Genomic DNA, 8045 nt, shown 5'->3' on the forward strand with positions numbered 1-8045 from the left:
TAGGTTCAAAATTACACAATTATGGATTTGACCACTGGTAGCCATAAACTCAAATTTAGGTCGGTTGTTCAACGACTGTTATAAAATAGAATGGTTACATCGTCATTTTTATGAAATTTTTGCTCGGAGCATATAGCAGGATATAGTTTCGTCAGAAATGAAGAAAGTTTCGTGACATTTGAGCAAGAATTTTCACTGTGTATATACAAAATAACTATTTCAAAAATCTCTTTTATATATTTTGAGACCGAAAAGCTATATCTTACATGCATCAAACGAGAGTTAAAGTTTCAGAATATAAACTAAATTAATATGATCCTCGTACTCGAGAAATAATATCACTTGTTTGCATAAAACATTTTAAACACTTTTGCAAAATAAGTTACTAGTATGTAGAATACTGATCAGACTATAAGAATATTCTTTCCTGTTGCTCAAGGGTATTGCTGTTTCTTTCGAGAGACAATCCTGACAAAAACACACATCAGATTTATATAAACGAGATTCAATAACTTTATCCAAAAGCGAAATAAAAATGGTCGCGAAGTTCAGAAAAATAAACATAAATTCTTTTGCCTTCTAGATCCTTAAGCATGAAGAATAGGAATGTAATGTTTGCACGATTCTGTCTCAGTTCCTTTAGCGATATTGAAAATTCGATGTTGTATTTTGTTGGAGTCTAAACATAAAAAGAGATGAGATAAGAAAAATATGGTTTTTATAAAATTCAGAAATTTTAGATTTTTTTTTAAGAAACTGGAATTCTTTTCTAGTTATAAGACAAAAATATTCCGTGCTATAAAATAAATAAAAATTTTTTTTTATCATTTTCCATATTTCATAAACATTTATTAATTACACATATATTACGTTACCGTAAAGCTGGAGAATGTCAACTATCACCAGTACACTGTTAGAAATTTCTCTTAAAAATGGTTAAATAACAATTTATGGAATGGTTATTTTACCACATTTAATCAAAACAGTCAAATAACCATAAGTAAAATAGTAATCAAACTGTTAAGTTTGAGAAAAACTGTTTATTAACTGCTTTCTCCTCATGCGGTCAAACAACCGGAATTTTGTCGCCTCGTCTAGAAACACCTAATGAAGCTACTTAGTTCATTGCAAATGCGTACATATCATAGCCGAGCGGGCTTATCTGTCAATCTCAGCATGACCGGCAGAACTGGAGTTCGAGTCCTAGTGTTGACACTACAATATTTCCTCCATTCCCATCAACAATTGAAGAATTTATGACAATCTCCAATGTCCATTACCTTACGAAACGCCGAGCTCCTATGTCTAGTTATTCACGTTTTTGAGAAATGCTAGTGGTAAATGGTTAAAAAAACCGTATAGTTTTGTATTTATAGTTTTATAACCGTACTTTTCGTAAATGGTTTCAAAACCATAAAGTGAAAAAAATGTTCTTTACCGTAAACTTTACGGTTAATTGGATGGACAGACAGCTGCCAGTTATCTTACCATAATTTCAGAATGAAAATTTTAACAGTGTAAATTACAAAAATCACATAGTAGCGTTGGTGAATGTCCAAAATATTCGCTAGGTCAAATTTGTTATTAATTTATTCGTTGATATTTTAACTCTTACTCGATATTTTAATATCCGATTGGAATAGATAAGGAAAACCATCAATGTTCGGAATACCGTTCAGTGGAACACTTGACTTTAAAAATGGTATTAGTGTAAGGACTACCGGGCAAGTGCAATTATCAAATTAATATTTTAATATATTNATACAATTATATTATATATATATATATAATAAAGCTAAGATCAATATGTGCTTCGTCTTGACTATCATTTAACATCCGTAAAAATAGAAATATAAATTTCATAACAGTTTTATAAAATATAATAAATATAATGATTAAAACATTAAAAGCAATTTCTTATATTCGATTAAAAATAAATAAAAGATACTTTTCATCTAAGTAGTAGGTTGAGAAATTTAATATATAAAACACTCTTGTTACAGACACACAATACACAATATCCTGCACACAATAACATACTTACAATGCAATACCACAATGTGTGACAAATATGGTGCCATGCAATCATGCAAAATTCTTCTGCAATAATTTCGCTTTCTGAGACATATTAAGAGTATTAATTATAAAAATATGCTATGTATTCATGGTAAGTAAACATGTTAATATTAACTGGATTGTACTTAATGGAGAAAGTTCATTTTCAAGGTTTAGTCTTAATTTTAATAATGTAAATTATAGTATACATCTAAATAACACTTGAAGTTTGTTCTAAAATATTTTGAGTGGACATTTTAGAAAATGATAATCAATTTAAAAATAAAGAAACAATACAAAAGGATTGTAAATTAAGATTGCTTAAATATTGTGGAAAATCATTGAATCGTCCAATTATAGGAAATCGTTCCAGAGAAATTAAATCTCGCAAATATCCATTTTCTAATATTAGTACCACAGCTATTAAAAGTAGATTTAATCTACAGTAATTGTCTTTCTCTCGAACATTTCTAGGCAGCCAATTTAGGATATCCGAAATAAGATTTGTATACTTTGCAAATGTAAAATGCCTGTAAGCGTATGTATTTAATTTAACTAATTTATTTAACGTAATCAACTGCAAAATTGCGCAGATATGAGCAAATAATTAATGCAGATCCGAATTCAATATTTAAATACAAAATTATAAATTTGATGTAAATGTTTCTCAGAGAAAGTTGTTATTATAATTAGTTGTTTGTATTACCAAAGAACTCACTTATGAAAGTATAATTTTATAATTTGAATTTTCTTACCTGTTTAAGATTTCGAAATAGCTTCTCAATTCGATGTGTATTCAATTCAATGCGTAAACAACTGCAAAATTAGGCAGATATGAGCAAATAATTAATGTAAATCCGAATCCAATATTTAAATACATAATTATAAATTTGATGTAAATGTTTCTCAGAGAAAGTTGCTAATATAATTAGTTGTTTGAATTACCAAAGAACTCCCTTATGAAAGTATAATTTTATAATTTGAATTTGCTTAGCTGTTTAAGCTTTCGAAATTGTGGCTATGTAATTCGTGATACAAAAGCTAAATTTGATTTAAAATCTATCTTTATAGTACAAATTTAAAATATTGTAAGAATGGTCATCTTTAGGGATTACGTAAATTCGTGGCTACTTTGAGTTTAGTTAATCTACGAGTAGTATTAACCATAATATTTCAATGGCTTATAAGCATGAAAACAAAAATTGTACTCGGATAGTATAAGCTACTTTTTTTCTATATCACATAAGAATATATTTGGATCTGAATATAAATTATTACATTTAAATCAAGTTTATATCTAACAGACGTTGCAAAGAAAAGTATGATAAAAGTTACCAGAATTTGATTCATTATTCTAGTTCATTTTTAATTTTCTCTCACAACTGAAATCGAAAGCGAGTGTAAACAAGATAATGAAAATGAGTTATTTATTGTCTTATTTTAGGAGTTGTTTATTTAGTTATCTAGTTGTAATTTAGTTTAATTTTAAGTGTTCCAAATAGTTGAAAAATATTCAAAATTGAGGTTTCAAAGGTTTTCTCTAATAAATGAAAAGAAAAGCGAGTATAACAACAAGATTATACGAAAATGAATTATTTATTGTCTTATTATAGGAGTTGTTTATTTAGTAATCTAGTCGTTTGTTGTTATCTAGCTTAATTTTAAGTGTTCTAGATAGTTGAAAAATATTCAAAATTGTGTACTCAAAAGTTTTCTCTCACACATGAAACGAAATTCGAGTATAACAACAAGATTATAAAAATACGTTATTTACTGTCTTAATTTAGAAATTGTTTATTTAGTAATCTGGTCGCTGTTGTTGTTGTTATCTAGTTTAATTTTAAGTGCTCTAAATAGTTAAAAAATATTTAAAATTGTGGTTTCAAAGGTCTTCTCTCACACATGAAACGAAATTCGAGTATAATGACAAGATTACAAAATGAGTTATATATTGTATTATTTTAGGAGTTGTTTATTTCTTCACTTGTCTCTAGATTCCACATACGGTTAATTAGAGAGTTATTTAGTTATAACATTTTATATTTATTACTAAAGAGCGTAATAATAAGAATAATTATAAGCCAAAAATTGAAATATTCCGATATCTCTAGTTTTAGTAATAAAAATTAAAGGTAAAGAATTTTCCAACTAACCACTAATGAAGGAAAGCTAATGCACATGCAAATCTTTAAAAATTATCCATGTTTAAAATACGTCAATAATAAAAATAATTAAATATAACGGTTACCGTATTTATCCAAAATATTAAACTACTTGTGTTATTAAATGATATTCACATCCATCGTTCTTTATAAACATATAATTATAAATTTTTTAAAAAACTATAAATTCTGTGACTAACTTATAGCTATAATAAATAAAAAATAATGTATTTTTTTAAACTTAATAGCTTTTTTTTTGTTCGATTTCGATAGTTGTTTTGATTGGAACAACTCAACTTATTTTTTAATCCACATTTTTCGTAAGGAATATTTTATTTTATCTAATTTATTTTATAACGGTCGTTGAACAGCCGACCCAATTTTTCGGGTTCACGACTACTAATGTTCATTTAGGTAACCTTGTAATTTTGAATCTAATCCAGAAGACGAGGGAACTCTTGATTAAGTATTGGGAGAAATTTGTCTTAGGTGAGGACTTTTTAATGGAACTAACTAGCATTTGCGTTACATGGAGAAGAAAATCATGAAAATCTCTCATGGTCAGCCTGACGATAAGGGGACCCTAACCCATGATCTCTCTACTACTATATTTCACGTCAGCACTGTGGTCGGTTTCATAAGGAATAAGTGAAGAACATGCTGGCTCTTAACTTTGTATTTTTTAGCTGCAAGATAATAATCAGCGATGGTTCGTTAACCACACCTGCAATTAAATCCAGGAATGTTTATGTTTAGTTTTATTTTCTACTGTTAACTTTAACAATTTTAAATACACTTTTGATTTTTAAAGCTTTGATTATTAAATCGGTGTAAATACCCCTTTAAAGCTCTGAAATATATCTTTCTTACTTAACTATATTTTGCCACTGTATCAGCCATGATTGATTTAAAATTTATAAGTTTATCATTAAAGCGCTATGACAATGATTTACAAAAATTTTTACTTCATATAAATTTTCATTTGGTTCTCCAGTTTGAATCTGTCATATCTGTTATATCTATATTATATCTGTTTTTGATTTTGCTGTTTAAACGTTACGTTATTTGCTTTAGTACGCAAAAACTTTGAAAACTAGAAACGCTAAATTACGAAGGTATTTAGTGGAATAAAAAATAATTTAATTTTATAAAAACCATTATATTCAATAAGAAGTTTTAGAGTTACTTATTTCTAAACTTGTACTAAACAATACCATGTGAGCCGCCCTGTAAATTTGACATTGTGGAACGGCCATACAAATTTTAAACTTGACATGAGATGTTTTTCGTGATTCCAAAAGTCATTGTAATTTGAAATCATTTTTAAGCTTTTTTTTCCCTTTTGCTTTAAATTTCGACACTAATTTATTGTTGTAGAATTATTAATTTGATTTTATAAGCTCGATCTTGAGTTGATGTTATACGTAGCAAGACGGAAGAGAGAGAGGGGGGAGGAAAGAGAGAGAGAAGGAGAGAGAGAGAGATGTTGCCAGACATAAATCTTATATAGTCATTCACATGACATAAATCATTTTGAAATTTTTAAAATAAAAAAATAAATAAAAATAGGAGAATACGAAGCATTCTTTATTTGAATTATTAATGTCTCGTTATCGAGTAAAATTACTTCCTCATTTATTTCTTCTCATTTATTTCTTCTTATTTTTTTCCTTCGGGTAAAGATGATTATTTTCCAAATACGATGGTAATCAATCACTTCATTTTACATATTTAGAAAATGTTCTTACATAAAACTACAATTATATGCTGTTAATGAAATGCTTTTTTGCTTTTGTCGAAAAGACTTTGAAGAAAAATAAACAATGATGTAGGAGATACAATTACAGAGGTCGGAAGAAAAAGGGGGTACTTCCTAACATTTCAAAAATTACAGGTCTGAACATTTTTTGCCGGATGTCTTTGCGTTAAACATACTACTGTTATTTGGTTTTTTTTAAATTCCAAAAAAACTTTAATGAAAAATCGTATATAGTAGAAAAAAGTTTTTCATATTCTAAAGTTTTATTTCGAAAACAGGAAAGGGTGGTTTTGATTTTAATACTTTTACTGACAGTTTGCTTTTTCCAAAGATATGACGATATATTAATTTTAAACAGTATTACTCTTTTGATAAAACATTTTCAAAAAATGATTCTTTTAGTAATCAAAACATTTTTAATTATTAAAAAAACAAAATCATGTTTCTAGTACTGCTTAGAGAAAAAAACACATATATATCTTTTTCTTACCTGTTGCCAAAAGTCAAAGAACTGAAATAATAATAGCTCCAAATAACCCTTCCACTTTTTTTTATTAAAACTGTGTCACATGTTCAAAATACGAGTTCAAACACAGTTTAAATCTAAGACAAACCACTTGAAAATGATTTTAAAACTAAAACCGTTTTTTTATCATTAAATGAATAATTAAATTTATATTTTTTTGTGAAGTTGTATTTATTTTCTCACTGGGTAAAAGTTTTTGACTTCTAAGTGATGAAAAAGATCTGCAAGCTACAACAAGCGCAGATATAAACTTCAAAAACGGTAAATTGATCTTTCGTTGAACTCTTACGCCATCTGCTGGAATTTTAGTAGTAGCCTTGAAAGAGAGATAATTTCTATGCTTACAATATTTACTAAAAATGTGTTGCTTCTTTAAGTGACAAGGAACATTTTTTAGCAAAATTATCATTACCATACTGTACATTGGATTTACCAGAATTTTTTGCCGGTATAATTATAAATTTTTTTTTTAAAATTTTTGGAACGTAACATTTTGTAAAACGTTGCTCGCAGTAATTGACAGATTTATAACTTCATTTTCGGTTGAAGATTTTTCTAATTGCTTCAATAATGTTCCTGTTCATTCTAAAGGCAATTTGCCTTACAAATGCATTTATAAATACAATAGTAACTTTTACAGGAAAATTCCGAAAACTTTATTTTTACGCATTAAAATTTTTAGTTCCACCAAAACAATTTATTTAATGGAATATAATAGTGCATATTCTTGTGCAGTAAGAGAACCTTAAATAACTTCTGAAATAATGATTAAATTTTTACATGCACTGAATCAATTTTCATCATTAGAGAAGTTTTAAAAAGTAGTTTATGGAAGAAAAGAATATTTTTTTAAGTATTTTGTGCTTGAAATTCCAAAAAATGATCCAAATGGAAAAAATTTATTTTCGTTATGTTGTTTTTATTATTATACTACTTTTATTTATATTTACACAGTTAATTAATTAAATTAACTTACAAAACCTATGTAAAACTTATATAGAATTTCTGAATTATTTTTTTTTACTTAAAAGCATATTTATCAATGATATTTAGTTTTTATTTTTACTATCTTTCAATTAAAGAAAAATTTTTAAATCATGTACTATAAAAACTAATGTATTATTATAATAATTGACTTCAAAATAATTTTTTTATCCTTTATTTCTGTTATTTTAGACATTATTTTGTGAATTAAAAAAACTCTCATTCTTTAATAATTACTAAAATTTTCATTATTTGATTAAAAAAATATTCCTTTTATAAATTTAAATACTTTTAATAAAAGAAAATAATTAATAAAAAATGAAAAAAACAATAAAGAAACATCGTTTGTAGGTTTTTTCTAAAAAAAGTTTAAATATTAGTAACAAACCTAAGTAAATATGATCCTAAAGTTAAACATATAGAACGCAAAATAAAAAAGTAGACCACTCTGAATAACTTCTGATCTAATGGTGGGATCTTCACGTTCTAGGACTTAATCTCAAAGTTTCAGTGGTGATGGGGAGCCTCAAATATGTTAATTAATTAGTACAGACGATAT

The 8045-nt window shown here is 26.7% G+C and overlaps 1 long non-coding RNA gene across 1 annotated transcript in view; it reads right to left on the reverse strand.

The window, feature by feature from the left end:
- The window catches only part of LOC107439926 (uncharacterized), a 44263-nt gene extending 37516 nt beyond the window's left edge, over nucleotides 1–6747 (reverse strand). Inside the window, exons 1-2 of the long non-coding RNA XR_011636622.1 lie at nucleotides 6467–6747; nucleotides 2811–2871 (exon numbers count right to left, since the gene is read on the reverse strand). This is a non-coding gene — a long non-coding RNA (uncharacterized lncRNA). The remainder of the gene's footprint in view (nucleotides 1–2810; nucleotides 2872–6466) is intronic.
- Nucleotides 6748–8045: the final 1298 nt, after the last annotated feature.

The sequence above is a fragment of the Parasteatoda tepidariorum genome, chromosome 4 (genome assembly GCF_043381705.1).
Source record: "Parasteatoda tepidariorum isolate YZ-2023 chromosome 4, CAS_Ptep_4.0, whole genome shotgun sequence".
Taxonomy (NCBI): domain Eukaryota; kingdom Metazoa; phylum Arthropoda; class Arachnida; order Araneae; family Theridiidae; genus Parasteatoda; species Parasteatoda tepidariorum.